Raw genomic sequence first — 18912 nt, forward strand, 5'->3', positions numbered from 1 at the left:
AAATTTATATGATATTAGAATGGCTACTCCAGCTTGTTTCTTCAGACCGTTTGCTTGGAAAATTGTTTTCCAGCCTTTCACGCTGAGGTAGTGTCTGTCTTTCTCCCTGAGATGGGTTTCCTGTAAGCAGCAAAATGTTGGGTCCTATTTGTGTAGCCAATCTATTAGTCTATTTCTTTTTATTGGGGAATTGAGTCCATTGATGTTAAGAGAAATAAAAATATGGAACACTTCACAAATTTGTGTGTCATCCTTGTGCAGGGGCCATGCTAATCTTCTCTGTATCGCTCCAATTTTAGAATATGTGCTGCCAAAGCGAGCACTGGAGGCATTTTCTTAATTGGAGCCCCTTCCTCTCTGATCCTAGCTTGTGTCAAGGTGACATAATACTAGCCAGAACTGTCTGCCTATCTGTTTATGACAGATTCTCACATACTCCAAGCTGGTTCTCTTGTCTCTACTTCACAACTCCTGAGACTGCAGGCAGGTGCCCCTAAGGGGTGATTACTTTTACTTAAACAGTTGGAGCAGATCCTTACTGCCAAAGGCTAATTTCACCCTGAAAAATTAGTAAAGAAAATATGTACACCCTCCTGTGAGTTGAATGGCACCTCCCACCTCCAATGAAACACGACTGTGTTCAAATCCCCGGAGTACCTAAACATCTTATTTGGGGTATCGGGATTTGAAAACTTAACTAAAGTCGAAGATATTGAAGTGAGGGCATCTTAGGTTAGGAATAAGTCAGAGATGCACCACCAAGTATCCTCATGAGAGAAGAGGGAAGATGAAGAAGATGAAGAATTGCAGAGATGATGGGATGCTGGAGGCTGGAGTAATGGAGACACAGAACAGTGAGTCATGTCAACGGCCACCAGAAAATGAATATCTCCCCTCTGCTGCCCTTAGAAGGAGATAACCCTACTCACAATCGGATACCAAACTCACAGCCTTCCAAACTATGAAAAAAATAACTGTTGTCTTACACCACTGAGTTAGTGCCAAGAAACTCAAACATACAACCCACCCACTCACAATCAAATTCCTAAATCAACTCTTTCTACCACACTGTCCTTCCACTGGGGCCCAGGGCAGCTGTAGTGTGTTTAGAATGCTCTGTGCCCAGCAGTGCCATCAGAGAACCCCCCTTGCCCACCTACACAAGAGCCATCATTTGAGAAAAACTGCTCAATATTTTTAGCTTCATTTATCTATCAGTTTGGCGCATTCATAAACAAAAAAACTTACCCAAAGTCCACCTATCTGCATCTGAACCCTGCCACATATAAATTGGACAGGAGTCCCTTAAGTATCTTATAAAACGGGGACCACGGTGTCATTTTATTGTGGGAACTGCTACGGGTTCACCCATACACCTGAGAATGAGGAAGGCTATACAGAAATCAGCCATGCTTGTCAGCCTCACTCTTGTTATTTCACACACACACACACACACACACACACACTCACACACACACACACGCACCACACCAAATGTGGATTGTCAGCATGATGCTATGGTCAGCAGCCCACATAGTCATAGCTGGTCTCCTCTCCTGACTTCAACTCCCATCTGTGGAAATCCTCATATACACAGACCAGAAAGTAGACAGCTTGGACTCCCCCTTGGGTACCCAGCAAGCAAGATAACCAGTCCTTTTCCCAAAGTAGGAGGAACTCTGGAGTTCTCAAGCCTCACTTCTGTAGAAATGCAAAGGTACCACCTGCTTCCCTCTGCCACCTAAATGACAATGCCAATGACTCAGACCCAAAGCCTAGCACAGGTATATTCTTGTAGCTTCAGCCTGGGAACAAATGCTGCCTTAAGTGGTTTAGCCAATGAAACAAGGTGGGAACTGAGTGTCTTTTAATTAATTACCCTGATCATCACTCAGAGGCCAACTAAAGGTACTGCTGAGTGTCTCCTCTAGGTTTCCCAGCTGTGTGTTCACCTTGGGCAGTGTGCATTGGCTTGGGGGTGGGGGTGGGGAACCATCTGTTCTCCTAATCTAAATCCATCTCCTTTTTTTAAAAAAAAAATATTTATTTTATGTGTATGAATACACATAGACCAGAAGAGGACCTCAGATCCCATTTCAGATGGTTGTGAGACACCATGTAGTTACTGGGAATTGAACTCAGGACCTCTGGAAGAGTGGTCAGTGTTCTTAACCGCTGAGCTGTCTCTCCAGCCCCCTAAGTTCGTCTTCTGATGTCTTCCAGCATTGCACCAAAATTTTCTGTCATTTAAGTGTATGCACCTTTATTATTTCCAGTTCTATTTTGGATCCCACACTTTATATCTCCAGAGAAAAATCATTTCAATGAAATTTGTGGAATAAGAGCGAAACCTTTACTCCAGTCTCTCGGTTTGGCAGCACAACTCTATTAACTATGCACTAGCCAACACAACAAATATTCCCAGCCACTCTTCTCTCCACACTCCTATTCTGGTGTCCCTGGACTGAAATGGAAGGAGTTGGAGTAGGTGTGCAATTTCTCCAAGCTCCTTGATAGTTCTAATGCACAGCGAGAGCTGAGAGCCACAGTGTTCAACCTGCTCTTGTGTAATTAAACATGGCTTATAGAGTACAAATAAACCATTAGCAGCCACACTTGGTTTTGTTTCAGTCCAGGCTACACCACTCTAAAAGTTAAATGAAAATTACTAACAAACTCCAGGACATAACTAGTGGGTCATTATACTATACTACTTCGTATATACTTTGTTAAATAAAACTCAGCAGGGAGTGTCTAGCTAGGAGACTGCTTCCCCATCTGTTTCTTCCTAGGTTCCCTCTATAGTAACACTTCACCCTTCTCTGTCAAGACTGCTAAGTTAAGGAATTTGCAAGCATTCTAAAGAAACCTTGTTGACTGAACAGTGAAGTGAGGGCTACACCAATAATGTATCAGTGTAATGTGGTCTTCACTGGGAGCTTTTTCCCCACCTTCTGTCACATAATTGCATCTTCAACTATGATGTTCACTAAAGCCAGAAAAAGGATGCTCTTTCAGCCAACACCCATAACACTCTCTAGGGTCTCCCATGGGAACTGAAAGCTGAGACTGTATCCTATGTAACATTCTACCACCTGTGGCTGTGTTTGTTTGTTGTTTGTTTCGAGGCAAGATCTCATGTAGCCCAGGCTGACCACAAATGCCCTACATAGCTGAAGCTGCCTTGAGTTAGTAATTCTTCTGCCTCTACCGCCCAGGCTTTAGAATCAAAGGTATGCATTACAATGCTTTGGGTCTTTTCTGGCAATATTATTCCTTGCCATACATGCCTGTATGCTCAGACCTGCCATCCTCTGAAACTATAGACACAGAGTTCAGGGGAAAAAAATGTGTAAGCTATGGCTCTAGATTGTCTGATCGCAATGAGCAGAGTGGCCTTACACAAGTGATTTAACCAGTCTGCATCTAGGGTCCTCTTCATTAGGCTGTTGTGGAGATAGGTGTGTCAGAGTCTCTGGGAGGCTGGGTACAGAGACCAGAGCATATTACGCCATCAGTGTGGTCTACTATTGCCCTGGTTGCCAGTCATCATTGTTACTGATGCGTCCAAACACCCAAGCTCAGAGTGTCTAGACGTGACAGTACCTAGCCTCTTTACTTCTCTCCCACCAAAGCATTCCCTTCTCAGTTGTTCTATATAATCTGGATGATCAGCAGCGATAGCCCTGTTTTCAGTTATGAGTGGGGGAGTTTATTAAGGATATAGCAAGTTAAAGTAAGCAGAGAGAAGTAGAAGATACATTTTCAAACTGCTCAAAACAAGCGGAGACAACCGGAGTAGGCCAATTAAGAACGCAATCAATAGATTACATCATCAGAACAAGGGCTTACCAACATCCAGCAGAAATCAGCTGGGGAAGTCGAGGCAGTCAGCTGGGATTTCCGATTAAGCTTTCTCTTTGTGGATGAGCTTCCAATGGCTGAAGTTGCCGATTCCCACTGCCACCACAGGTATCTTATATTATGGGATAATATACTGTAGTTGGAAATAGCTTACCTTCTATCTATTCTCAAGGATGCAGTGTTGTTAATACTCCTCATTGTTTTTGTTCTTACAGTTAGGAGACCAGCCCGACTCAGGACAAGTGATCTTGAAGAACACTTGAAATTAACATGCTGGACTCAGAGAGGAAGCCTCTTCGATCCCAGAGTTTGCTCTCAACAAGCGTAAATGGCACCCAACAATTAAAACCACTACAGTGTGCATCATTCTTAGTATTGCTGTTGACCTGGCCACCTCACCTGGTGATCTCCCTGCCCAGCTCCCCACATCCACTCAGCCACCTAGTCTCCACATCACTTTCTGCCCCATCCACCCCCAGCAAGTCTGGACCCTCAGTATAGAGACTTGTGGAGGTGAGAAGGAATCCCTCCCATGAGGTCCAGGCCCAGGGTGAATAGAAATACAACCAGGTGCCGTGCGAGCACAGACACGCCCATTCCACGGTGACTGAGCCAGTGGCTCTTCGTGGCCTTGCAGGCTCTCATCTGCAGCTGTTACTGAGAAATAGCTAAGGCTTCCTCATGCTTACTGAGTGGCAAGTATTACTCTAAGCACTTCACTGAACCATCTCCACCTCCTACCTTGTAAGCACCAGCAGAACTTGCATTTTACACATTATTGTGGCCGACCTGCCAAAGGGTAGAGTAATTAACAGCCATCTGGACCCAAGCCCAGGAGGCTGCATTCAGAGCATGGCCTACATCGCCATTGTGGCCAACCTCTGAACAGTCCGCCTGGCCCAGAAAGCCTAGCAGAGGGGAGGTGGAAGGAGATAGTATTAGCAGAGTTTGGGGGGGAGTCATAACCTGTGCCCCAAATCAGCTCTGACCACTGAGTGCAAGGTGCCAATAAAAAGAGCCAACTTAAAAGTAAAAAGCAGAAAAAAAAAAAAAAGATTTAGTTAATGGAAAAAAAGGGACAAAGTGATCCAGTGAAACCCTTAAGTCCTTCTTTGTCTTCAGGACTTCAGTGAGATCAAAATTTAAACAGGGACCAAGGATATACACATCTAACCAATCCTGGTCAAGGTGTGGTCCTGCCAAAGACTTCAGTCATCCTATAAGATGGTCTGAAAAGTTGTTGGAGCTGTGTGAAATCTCTTCCCAGGAGACAAGACGCCCCTCTGATCTAACATTCTTTCCTTCTCCAAGTATGAGATTCCTGGGGAAATTTCCATTTCTTTGGGATCCTTCTGTCTGCTGAGAAGCTGAGGCAAGAGCAAAAGCCCCCTTAATTAAGGTGGAGTCCATCTAGTTTTTGAAAACATGAATCCTGGAGTAAGAAGTGCTCTGGGAGGGAGGAGCTTCCAGCAGGCTGTGATGCAATAAGCAAGAAGGAACCCAAGGTCTATCAAGGAAGGTGAAGTAGCAAGGCAGCAGTGGGTGGGCTCAGATCCCAGAAACGATGACAAGATACCAGGGCCATGTGATGTTTAACTGTCTTAGACAATTTTGTTTCTAGCCAAGTGCAGTGGTGCAGGCCGGTAGTCTCAGCTCCAAAGGAGGCGGAGGCAGTAGGATTCTTTGTTTCCCATGAGTTCAAGGCTATCCTAGCTACAAACTGAGATCAAAGGATGGCAATGGCTAAACCTTGTGGCTTGCTTGCTGCCTAGCAGGTGCTATTCCAAACACAGAAAGGGCAAGGAGGGAGGGTGGGGGAGGAAAGAAAATGCTGCCAGTTATCCTATCAGAGAAGGACCTGAAAGGGCTCAGGAGTCCCAAAACTTTCACACACACACACACACACACACACACACACACACACACAGAGTGTAAGGCCACAGAAGAAGCTGCAGGCCACCCTTCAGTGGCTTAGGAAAGGCCTGAAAGGAGGCAGATCAACGCAGGAACTCCTGGCACCACACACCTTCCTAAGCAGAGTCCTACTGGCAGCTGGCTGGCAGGGTAACAAAGTTTTTGAAGTTGCAAGATGAGTTATTCCCTCGCTCCTTTTTCTGCCTGCTTTAAACATTTATGTTGGTACTCCTTCAATGACTTAGGAATATATATTATTTTAAGGATTTTTTTTTTAAGTGCCACACACATTATACAGCACTGACACCACTAGGAGACCTATCGCTGGGCTTTCTGTCTGCACATACATCAGCTCTGAGGCAGCGGAGTGGCTATGCCCCAGGTTCTGCACAGAAAGAGTCAGAAGGTATTTCCTCCAAACAAAGTGCTTATGTATGGACTCTATTAATTTCAGGTAGAATTTATATGAGGTCAAATATGCAACATATTCTACTAGAATATTATCACCTTAGACAAGTTACTTAACCCCTAGATGCTGGGTCTTGGGGTATTCATCTTCCATCTATCAAACACACAGGAACAAAGCACTCCAGTGACCTCCCTAGCCCAAAACCTATCTTTGTCTTCAGGCAGCCCTTCAGTGATATCAAAGTTTAAACAGGGGACCAAGGATATGCGCATCCAAACAGGCCTGGTCAAGGTGTGGTCCTGCCAAACTCTTCAGCTCTTCATTGTCTGGGCTTCAGTCTCATCCTGGTAGATGGTCTGAAAGATTGTTAAGAGCTGTGTAAAATCTCTTCCCAGCAGACAAGTTCCCGCTCTGGGCTGTCACCCTTTCTTTCTCCCAGAATGAGATTCCTGGGGAAATTCCCATTTCTTTGGGGTCCTGTGTTTATGGAATCCCATAAGATAATACATGGCTCAAATGTGTAGTAGGATCTTATTAGTGTTGCTATTGTTTTGATATTATTATCATTATGGTATGAGAGACAGAGGAGCACACTCTCATTCTGTAGCCCAGCCTACCCCGATACTCCCTATTTAGTTCAGTCTGGCTTCAAACTCACAGCAGTCTTCCTGTCTGAATGTCCTGAGTGTTGAGATTTACAGGAGTGTGTCAGCACTCATAGAACGAAGATAAATTCCAGTTCCCTTCTATGTGGTGTTGGTGATGACTCGGGACGCAGATGAAAGTAATTTTGACTCCCTCCAGTGAGGAGAAGTTACGACTAACGTTAGCAGTGTTCCCACTTGAGACAGCTTAGTCTGTGCGTTTCATGGATTAACGGCAAAGTCTCTGTTTGGGTTAATAACACAAAGGAAAGCTTCAACGCTGTTGTTCTAAATTTTCAAAATGTGTTCTGTCAGACTAGTGCGATGGCTCAGGGAGTAAAGACACATGCTGCAGGGACCGAGATGGTGAAAGGAGAAAAGAGACACCTGCAGGCCGCTCTCTGACCTCCATCCGCATGTTGTGGCATACACAACATACACACTCTAAATCAAATAAATAAATAAATAAATAAATAAATAAATAAATAATGTGATAAACCATTCTGCAAGCAAGAGCCATGGCTTATCAGTTAAGAGCACTTGTCCCTTGTGCAGAGGACCCAAGTTTGGTCCCCACTATCTGTTGGGCACCTTGCAGCCACTTTGTCTCCAGCTAGAGGGAATCTGCTGCCCTCTTCTGCCCTCCGTGTGTCCGTGCACACAGAGACCCATGCAAAGGCACACATAGTTAAAAAATACATTATTTTTTTTTCAAATTCCTTCTGTCGCCGAGTCAAAGCATTGCCTTCTAGCTGATTACAAACCATTTCTGCAAGGCTCTAGGAAGCACAGCGTTTGGTCTGTTTGGCTGACCTCTTCTTCCTTGAGTTGAAAACATTGCTCTGTACCGTTCTCTTGATTTTTCCAGAATCTCCCAAAGCTCTGTGCAGCCGTTCTCACAGCCTTCTCAGCCCTGTCTTTCCATCAGTTCCCAATTCACCCTGTATACTTCAACCTCCTGCCCAAAAGCTAGGAGATGAGTTACCATGAATGCTCCAAGGTTTTCCAGTGGTCCCTCCACCACCTCCCTGCCTACCTTTGTCTGTGTTACATAGAGTTGTTTTAAAGAACCTTCTCTTCACTCTCTGCCTTAGGTGCACTGAGATTAAAAAAAAAAAAAAAAAAAAAGTCACCTGTCCCTGTGTTGATGAGATTTAGAGCTAGAGAGTCCTCTGCAAGTTCACAGATTTGCTCAGTGTGATTCTCCTCTGTGGGCACGGGAAGCAGAGCCTGCACATTGGATAACTCAGTCCTGAACAGGTGAGTTTCCTCCACCCAGGGCACCATGAAGCCGCTCCTCCCCTCTCCTTTCCTCTGAAAAAGCCAACAGCACCATCACCCTCTGCTACCAAGAGGTGCAGGACCCTCTCCCCTCCCTGCCCAGGGGCTCCTCGCTGTCTCACACAATTTGCAAGGTCCACTGCTGTGCCTCCGCTGAGCATATATTTGCTGCACTCCTGCCAGTGCTGGCAGTAAGGGCCTAATTATAGCACTGGTGCAATTCATAAGTGCATTTAAATAGGAAGCAAGCTGCCTTTCTGACCCCCACTCTCCTTCCCTCCTCCCTCTCTCCCTCCTTCCCTTCCCCCCACTCCCACCTCCACCAAAGCCCCTGTAGTCAATCCTGTCCTCCCCTCCTGCCTAAGGCAGCTCCTGTAGTTGGTGTGAGGGAGAAGCTGACTTAGGAAATGACAGTTCCCATTGCCTTTTGTAAAATTCAAAACAAACCCACAAGCAGAGAGAGGCTCAAAAGTAAACAGTCAGCTAAGGCAAGGGGTGGGTAGGAGACAAGCCACTGTGGTAACTGCTCAGGGTGACACTTTCCAACAGGAAGCCAGAAACGATCGATCGGAGCTATTGCTCCGTTGTCTTCAAGGTAGAGGGAGAATTGCCCTGTCCCTTGCCTCTGTCACATTTAAGAACCATTAGGTGGCGACATCTAGCGGTTCCTGTTTAAATTGCTCTTGTAGTACAGTACCATGAAAAACAGCTTTCAGAAAGTTGGAGTTCATTAACTTGCCAGTTCACCCTGGGTTTCTGCTGTGCTCATCCTGGCCCACTCTGCCCTGTGGCAAACAGAGGTAACAACCATGAGTGAATGGGTTGTTAGAGGCCACGGCAGAGTGCTCAGGACACTGCCTATCCTCAGGATTTACCCCACTCATCCTTGCTGTATTACAAACATCATAGTTACGGCACTTGGTGAAACTGCACTCATTCCTACCCTACTGACCCAGCCAGGAAGACATGCACCAGGTGTCTTATGGTCTTGCATGCCCACGACACAGGCCACACGCACACCATCAGGGATCTGAGGACCTCCCAACTTTCCATGTTACCCACGCCTATCAGTGGCCTAAGTCATTGGGATCTTGGTTGAATGGGACATGCTCTCCTCAATTTACAACAGTCCCATGGGCCCTGTCATCTTGCTTTAAGCTACTCCCATGTATGCTGACTGCTGACCACAGAGGACACTGTTGAAACCCTAAAGCATGCAGGTAAAGGCCGGAGATCAGTCTTAGCGTGGTGTTTGGAGCTGGCCAACTTGGTGTTTGAGACAGAGTCTCTTATTTAGCCCAGAGCTCTTCAGACTAGGTTGGCCGGCCAAGGCGTGTCGGGGTTCTGCCTGCCTCTACCTCCCTCACAGTGGGGTTACAGCGACATGCCACCACGCCTGGCTTTTCCACTTGGGGTCTGAAGATCAGGTCCTGATCAATTAATAGCAAGTACTTCACTGACTCCAACAGCCCTCCAAACCCATTCTGTGACCCTTCTTGACCCTGAAATCTGGAGAGCAAGACTGACAAGTGGCTGTCTCGAGGCATTGTTAGAAAGGAGTCTGTAAGCATGTTGTGCCTGTCACAGTACCCATGTTCCATGACTGAACTTCTACTGACGTCATTCATCTTTCTCCTGACAATTCTAACAACTAGCATCCATTTCCTTTGTCTTTGAAGCAATTTTTTATTTTTGCTTTATGGGGACTGTCTTGCTGCATGTGAAAGACCTCCGTGGGGAGCCCTCCCCACTCCAGTCTTGAGAAGGTGGCACCCAAAAACCACAAATAAACCACCTGGATGTAAAAACTCGAGGTAGTTTAATGGCAGAGCTCCGGGCCGATGCAGGAGGTAGAGGCATCAACCACGTGGCTCGAAAGCTAGGGGTTTTTATAGGGAGAGGGTGGGGGCTAAGAGGAATTTGGCGTGGTTACACACGATTGACCCATTTAAACACCAACACATTTGCAGAATGGTACGAGCAAGTAACATATGATAGTCCAAACTATCAGCCACCCCAGGAATGTTTTAACAATGGCCTGTTCTACTGTGTCCTCTGCCTCCGGCTTCTAAGCTTACAAACAATTTTTTGACCTAAGTTACATGAATCACAGGCCTTAAATTTCATCTTAAATTTCATTTCCCTTCACATGTATGTCCGTGTTAGGCACCATCAGATCCCCTGCAACTGGAGTTACAGTCGTGAGCTGCCATGTGGGTGCTGGGAGTTGAACCTGAGTCCTCTGGAAGAGCAGACAGTGCTCCTAACCTGTCCAGCCACCACAGTGTCTTTTTAAAGCAATTTTCAGTTGTGGTAGAATATGCACACCAGAAATACTGCTACTTTGACAATTTTTTTAAATGTGCAGTTCGGTAGTATTAACGACATGCACTTTTTTGGTGCAACTTTCATTGCCATCTACCTCCAAAATCTTCCCATTGTGCAAACTGAGTCTGTACACATCTAACACCAACTCCCCATCCCCTCCTCCCCAAGACAACCGTGATCCCATTTTACTTTCTGACTCTGCATTTGATATGTACCAAATCCTACAAGACTGACTCTTCTGTGACTAGGTTATTTCTCCTGTTTTGTTCTCTTGTTCCTCTAAGTTGCAAACATCTTGATGGCAGACATGCAGTTTACCTACCACTCCATCCTCCATGCTTCCCCAGGCTCTCACTAGCCCTGTGCGGAGCTCTGCCTAAGTGTAGGGTCTGCATCCTAAGGGTGAGGAGGGGGTGGCCTGGCTGCACCTGGGAGCTTGTTAAAAACACAAAACTCTGCCCCCCAACCCCCGCTGTGAAAGTTCCAAACAAGTCTGCATTTTAACAAGATCCCTGGGGGATCTTTAAACACAGTGAAGGGCAAAGTGGTTTGGCATGAGGTAAGGAAGGCAATGTACTGTGGCTCCTTTGTTAGGTTCAGCTTCTTCATCTCTAAGTACTCTGTAAGGATTTGTTGATGGGAAGATTCGTGAGGGAGTTGAATGTCCCTGTGAATATCACCATCCTGCACTTCCCTGAGCCGAGAAAGGACACCTCTTAAAAACTAGCTCAAAGCGGGTGGAAAATAGGCCAGAGAAAACTGTCACATCCCAAAGTAGCCTAGCAGATGTGACAACTACAGATCATGTGGCATCCTGGATGTGACCTTAAGACAAAAGGGGGTGGGGAGTCAAGGGGACCAGGCTAAAGCTAAAGAAATCTAATGAAGCAAAGTCAATACTACCAGTCCATTAACTGTAACAAATGTGTCAGACTACAGTCAGATGATAATGGGGCAGGAATATACCCCCTGCCCACCCAGGATATTCCCAGAAACCCTTGGTGATGACTACAGGGCCATTCTGTACATCTAAAACTATTCTAAAATTAAAGTTGATCGGGGGTAGGGAGGAGGGCATAGACAGAGCATCAAGATCCTCATCTACAGATATGCACACAGCAACATCTGTGCTCGAGCAATGACTGAGCTGCGGACCTAGGTTTTCAAAACAACACAGGAAAATATAATCATCGGCTGGATACCTTCAGCCAGCAGTCAGGCCAGTCTCCCTCTGCAGACATCTGATATCTAATTGTCCTGGTCTTTTTCCTTTTCCTGTTGTGAGAGCCACCTGCTAAAAACCATCAAGAAAAAGGACACATAGCCGGGCGGTGGTGGCACACGCCTTTAATCCCAGCACTTGGGAGGCAGAGGCAGGTGGATTTCTGAGTTTGAGGCCAGCCTGGTCTACAAAATGAGTTCCAGGATAGCCAGGGCTACACAGAAAACCCTGTCTCGAAAAAAACAACAACAACAAAAAAAGATATGTGCAAATATGAGCACTGTAGGCAGAAGCAAGAAGGTCTTGAGTTCAAGGCCAGACTGAGCTACATTAACAAGACTCTGTGTCAGAAATAAGTAAGTAAATTAAATACTTAACTGATTGAATGCCGGAGAGCACAGCACACTTTAAGAAATAACCAAGTGATGTTTTTATCTTTTTATCTAGGGTTGAAATATATGAAATATATATATATATTTGCAATTCAAATTTTAAATTATAACAAGTGTTAAAGGGTTGAGGGGCTGGATCAATGACTAAGCAGTTAAGTGTGTGCAATGCCCTTGCAGGGTTTGTTCTGGGTCCCTGTACCCACGCCGGATGGCTCATGGCCACCTGTTGCTCCAGCTCCGGAATGACTCAACGCCTCTAGCCTCCGAAGGCACCTGCACTCACACATGTGCACATAGCCCCTCCACATACACATATATAATTTGAAATAATAAAAATAAATCTAAACCACGAGAAAGCAGGAACAACCAATGGACAATGTCAAAACACTTAAGATTTCCTGATCACCTATTGCACTCAGCCACTAACTTGCCATGAGCTCATTGGCTTCAAGTAGAGTTCCCTTTCTCTGTTAGATTCGCAAATAATCTTCACTGACTGCATTACCTCTGGAACCATTAAATTAAGCTGTGTTAAACGAGTAGCGATAATAAAGATTATAGCTAGCACGTCTTCTTTTTACCATATTTTAGACACTTACGTTACATGTGCCGTGGCAAGCCACACAGCAGATCAAGCCTGTGAGGTAGATGCTATTCTCCCATTGAGATACTTGTTACTCACTCTTAACAGGATACAACTGGTGGGCTTAACAATCCAGAACATGGGAAGATTTTGGGACTTAAGTTCATTTCAGATTCAGTGGCACAGAAGTAATAGAGCTACCGAAAGTGACAATGTGATAGTATCCTCAATTGATACAGTAAAAGAATGTGAAAAAGTGCGTGGCAAACACACGGAGAACAGGTGCTATGGCCCATGCTGATTTTAGTGTGAACCCTGGGATACCTTCCGTGTTCACATCACCAGTGACTTGGGGGGAGGTGGATAAACCTGAGCCTCAGAGAACAAATGGCACATGGTCACCCAGCTAGCAAATCCAGAACTAGATACTGAACACAGGAGCATTCTCCCTCCATGGGGATCTCTGAAAGGTTGACTATAGCCTAGCACTGTGAATGATGCAGTCAGGGGTGCATTGAGTGGAGAGTCATAGACAGAAGGCACATGCACACACACACACACACACACACACACACACACACACACACACGTGCGTGCACACCTACACAATAAATAAATAAATAAATAAATAAATAAATAAATAAATAAATAATGAAAAGCTGTAACTGGAGAGATAGCTCAGTGGTTAACAGCCCTGCCTGCTATTCCAGGGGACCTAACTTCCCAGCACCCACTCTGGGCAGTTCACAACTACCTGTAACTCCAGCTCCAGGGAATCCAACGCCCTCTTCTGGCCTCTTCGGGTACCTACACTCTTGAGCACTTACCGGCACATAGACATACATATATACATATGTAATTTAAAATAAATTAAATTATCTTTTTTAAAAGTAGGTATATACAGAATTGATAATGAAAGAGAACAGCGCATAGCAAAGACTGTGTGGCTGGGAGACATCGCTAAGCCCATATTTCCTCAGCCGTGGCCAGAATGGAACTTCTAGGGGTTACACAGTAGAGAAACTCCCAAGAAAAGGCCAGGAAGGGGCAAAAATCAATCACTAAAACCTCACCAACGTGAGACCTTTTCCCTAGCACAAAAAGGACTCCCAGGAACCTCTTCAAGACATCCTTCCCAAGGCAGGACTGTAAGACTCACAATGCTTCATTCACGAGAGCCTGATCACTACACGGGACCCAGTCTCCTTGATACGCTGTGAGATGAGCTCATGCCGTGCTTCTGAACGATGTCACCATCTACAGACTCCCCAGCTTGTCCCGATTATGGAAGGCTTCTCTGTCTCCACAATCAATGATCTCTTTCACTTAATTCCCACATCTCTTTTGGAGATAAACTTCCTGATTAAATAATTCAGGCCTTTCCTAAGTGATGGGGAAAACATCAACAGCTCCCTGTGAGATGCTGTGAGGTGCTAAGCACTGACCAGACCCTGCTGCATAGACAGAGAACAGTGGATTCATCTATGGTAAGCACTGACCACACCCTGCTGTATAGACACAGAACAGTGGATTCATCTAACACAGCAGGCAGGTTTTCTCCTATGGTGGTATCCCATAAACATGTTTTACGTAGAATTAAGTCATGTGCCTGCCCTGTACCCCACAGTTCACAGTGGTGCTTCGTCACTGCTATTGCAAGACAACTCCAGGTGGCATGGACTGGGAGCCACCTTCGCCTGGAAATGTAGGAGACCTTCATAAAAGCGGGATGGGGAATAGCCAGAGCACTTCCAGAGGGTCCCCAGAGCATACTAGCCCCAAGGGACCTGTTACCCCTGAGGCACATACCCCACAATGCTCTCTGTTCCTTCCACTGCAGTGTAACTGATGTTCATGCAGATAGGACTCCATCTGTCCCAGGAGGCTTGCCGGAGCCGCTGAGGACTGATTCACGATAAGGCTTCTCTTGTGTCCTGGCTGTTCTTCTGTAATGACCTGTTACGCGTAACCACCTCTACATTCTTGTTGTGTCTCACTGGGCTTAGACAAATCGACAACCAGTAGACAGTGAACAGGCTTCAAAAAATGTGCTCACATCCAGCTCAAACATGCCACTGAACAGTACACCATGCCTCGGAAATACCCTTGGTCCAGGACAAAGCTCTTCTGCAGCTTTCTTCATACGGAGAGTTTTAGTGCAATGCAAAGGAGTCACAGTTTCAAATCAATATAAGAAAACTACCATGGGAAAACAATCTTCTAGACCATTTTCATCTTCCGGGGGCTTTAAACGGCTCAGAGAACTAATTACGAAATTGTTCATGTAGTCATTGAGTTCTACCATGATGAGGAATTTGCATATGTAATTTAATTATCCAAAATAATGTTAAGCAAGAGAATAGAAACAAGAGGAAAATGTGGATTTTAAGGTACAGAATATGCTGTTATCTTACACAAAGAGCCCATTTGTCATATCCATGACACCTCAATTCTCCAATTCTAAGATGAAAAGAGTGCTAGACTTGAACTAACACGTGTGACTGGGTTTTCCTGTGTTCCTGGGGATCAAACCAAGGGCTTATATGAGCACATGCTTTACCCTGGCGCCATACCTGGCCAGTAACAGTTAGTGCTCACAATCCACTGGCTGGATCCAGGGAGTCTAGAAAGGCCCTAGGACTGAATGGACCATTTCGTTCATCTCTAAATTCTCTGCTTTTATCATTACTCCCTACCACTACCATCTCCAAAACACGCCCCACCCACCCATCCTTCATGTCTAAGCTCTGGTGTCCCTGCTGCAACAGACTTCTCACCACATGTCTGGACATGACATAGGGCGTGAACCATGGGCAAAAGTGCATGGAGATCAGCCAGCATGTTCATTTACTGTGGGCTTCTCCGAGACCACGGAATCGGCAAAGCTGCACACCAGTGTTGTTCTGCCATCCAGGTCCCAGAGTGAAGGTGATGGGGGAGGACCTGATTAGTCCCACAATGGGCAGGAAGAAAGGTACAGAATAAACTTTGCCATCCCAAATCCTCTTAGGGGTGTACATCAATGGCAGTAAAGCGTTGTCTGTCTTGCTACAATCAGTATCCACAGAAGTCTTTCCCTTCTGCTCATGGGATTCAATTTGGAAGTTGCTTTTTTTTTTTTTTTCCTTCAAAAACTATTTACTCAAAAGTATTTTCTCCAGCTGCTACTAAAAATAGGTTGACTTGCTAACCTGGGAACTGTGTACAGTTGCTCTCTTTTCTTACTAATTACTATACTATTAGTCAGAAGAGTCAAAAAATACGGAGTGCATCTGTTATGAGCAACAAGGCAACACACTAGCTATTCATAGCCAAGTGAGCACTGTAGGGCAGCTTACAACTCTCACTGAGAGCTACAGGAAGAAGGGGGAGGGGCCAAACTACAAGCCCGACACAGCCAGCAATGGTAGGATAACTCACAAAAACCCCATCCAGAAAATATTTTGCACAAACTATATATATTCTATCTCTACAGAAGGAATGGAGCCTGCATCCTTTCGCTACCCCAAAGGGGCTTCTAGGACCCTATTTTGAATTCAGTTGCCATAGAAACCAGCAAAACTCTTGTAAAGGATTCCATCGGTATTACTGTATAATCTGGTACACCTAGAAGAACCCTTCCCCCTTTCTCAGCTTAAAGCCACTCCTCTGGATTGAAGCCTCCTGTACGTCTCACGATTTGACATTAAGATTGCTATAAAAATATTAAGACTTATAGCAGTGATGTGCCTTCAGATGTAGACATTTTGCTTTCCAGGAGGTAGGCGCGACTGTCACCATGATGGGGATCTGTAGCTGTGCTGTCAAGCCAGGTCATGACAAGTCATTCATGATGTCAAGTGTGTGTGTTCATTCATGCATGCTCAGGCACAAAGGTGACTAGAGAGGTGTTTTTATATTCTAGGCAATGGCTTTGCTTTGAACTAACTAAACCACAAAAATGATGCCATAGGCAGCCCACAAAAGCACAACAGCTGTAATAGCTAACATTCACTGTACGATTATTGCTCTAAATTTTATGTCCTTCAGTGGCTCAGCTACCTCATAAGGTAGATATTTTTTATTATCTCCATTTTACGTACAGGGAAACTGGGGGCAAAGAGCTTCCGTATGTTATCCTACACCACTCAGTAGGTAGCATCAGAGCTGGGATTACAAGGCAGACAGCCGATCTCAAGAGTTGCTTGCACTTTGAACCACTGGGTTTTCCTATTTCCCTGAGCATCCCGTGGATTTGCAACTACAGGTCAAGAGGCCTTAATCTAAAAATTCAGATGTAAAATACTCCCATATCCCAAACTCTCTGAATGTCAACTGTGCTGGCTCGTTTTCATATCAACTTGACACAGGCTAGAGTCATTTTGGAAGAAGGAACCCCAACTGAGAATATCCACACCAGATAGACCTATGGGCAAGCCTGTGGGTACATTTTATTGATTGGTGATTGATATAGGTAGGCCTGTCTCACAGGGGTGGGGTCATACCAACCCTGAGCGGGTGGTCCAGGATGGTGGAAGAAAGCAGGCTAAGCAAGTCATAAAGAGTAAGCCAGTAAGCAGCACTCCTCCATGGCCTTCGCATTTGTCCCTGCCCTAACTTTTGATGATGGATGGTGGTATGAAAGTGTAACCTAAACTAAGCTCCTCCCAAGTTGCTCTTGGCCATGGTATTTTATCATGGCAGTGGAACTTCTAAGACACCAACATGGCATTAAAAGTGCAAATTCCACATCCTAATTCTAAAGTGAAAAGAATCATTTCCAATGGTGCATTATTATGAAAATTCAGGCACACTACACACACTGAATGAAATTACCCACAGGCTGTGTCTACCAAGTGTCCACGACCATACGCATATCACGAATAAATTCAGTGTTTTGAGACTTGGGTTCCCTTCCCATGATGTCTCATTATATACAAGCAAACATTCCAAAGTTAGAAGAGCATTTGTGACTGGCGGAAATTTAAGTCAAGCTTAGATGAGATTAAAAACACGGCTCAATGCCACTTCAAGTCATTCTCAAACGCAGGGCACGCATGACAGAAATGTTTATTCTTGAGCCCTGCACCCAGAAGTTCTGATTCCACGTGTGCGTGAGGAGTCACTCATACAGATTTGCATTCTTACATCACCTGCAGTGACTCTAACCCAGGTGGTTCTACAGACCATGCTTGAAAAATAATAATCTATTCGAATGCAGCTAGTGAGAGGCTGCAGAGGCAGGAATCAACTTCCGTATCCAGTGGGAAGCTGAAAAAGAGAAAATGGCCCTTTTTGAGAAAGCCCTCTGGGAAGGAAAAAAGAAAAAGAAAAGAAAACTTTAAAAACAATAAACCTGCTGTATTTTATGGCTCAGAACTCTCCCCAGACCTTTGGCAAGAGCCCATTACTTCTCATTCCACATGTTTTTCTAAAAGTTGTCTGGTTTTCTGGGTGGCTTAAGACTAGAAGCAAGAGTAGGGAGGGAACAATGGGATGTGTGATGGGCCTCGCCTTGATGAAAGATGAAGGAAGGGTCCAGAGAGGAAACACTTACAGCACAGCATCCAGAGAAACTCTGAGACCTGTGGCAACAAGGCTGAGACCATAAACATCCACACGCCTGAGAGAAAGGAGGTTTTCAGACATGTTAAAAAAAAAAAAATATATATATATATATATATATATATATATATATATATATGTTTACATTCTATATAATATGTTTAATATAGACATATATGTAAATAAAATATATGTGTATATGAATACACACACACACACATTTGAGAAAACTTCCCTTTTAAAATAACTTGAAAAAGAGGGAGCTTAAAAGTAGGAATGTAGAGGTCAGGTATGGAGGCACACACCAAGGCAGAGGCAGGAGGATCTCTGTGAATTTGAGGCCAGCCTGGTCTACAGAGAGAATTCTAGGACAGCAGCCAGGGCTCCACAGGGAAGCCCTGTCTCAAAACAAAAACAAAAACAAAACAAAACAACAACAACAACAACAACAACAACAACAAACCAGTAGGACTCCACACAAATCACTGACCACTGACCCTCTGGGTAATGTGAAGGAGGCAGGTCTGCTGAGCACTGAGGGGGAGAGGGAAGGTCTGCTGAGCACTGAGGGGGAGAGGGAAGGTCTGCTGGGCACTGAGGGGAGAGGGCAGGTCTGCTGAGCACTGAGGGGGAAGAGGGAAGGTCTGCTGGGCACTGAGGGGGGAGAGGGAAGGTCTGCTGGGCACAGAGGGGGGAGAGGGCAGGTCTGCTGAGCACTGAGGGGGAGAGGG

The 18912-nt window shown here is 45.2% G+C and overlaps 1 protein-coding gene and 1 non-coding gene across 3 annotated transcripts in view; both read right to left on the reverse strand.

Annotated features, from left to right (window-relative positions):
• Cacnb4 (calcium voltage-gated channel auxiliary subunit beta 4) overlaps window positions 1-18912 on the reverse strand; it is a 254056-nt gene that overhangs the window by 157624 nt on the left and 77520 nt on the right. The gene's annotated exons all lie outside the window — the stretch shown is intronic.
• On the reverse strand, window positions 217-323 carry LOC115063795. The gene has a single exon (XR_003843654.1). It is a non-coding gene; the product is annotated as a U6 spliceosomal RNA (small nuclear RNA).

The sequence above is a fragment of the Mus pahari genome, chromosome 3 (assembly GCF_900095145.1).
Source record: "Mus pahari chromosome 3, PAHARI_EIJ_v1.1, whole genome shotgun sequence".
NCBI lineage: Eukaryota > Metazoa > Chordata > Mammalia > Rodentia > Muridae > Mus > Mus pahari.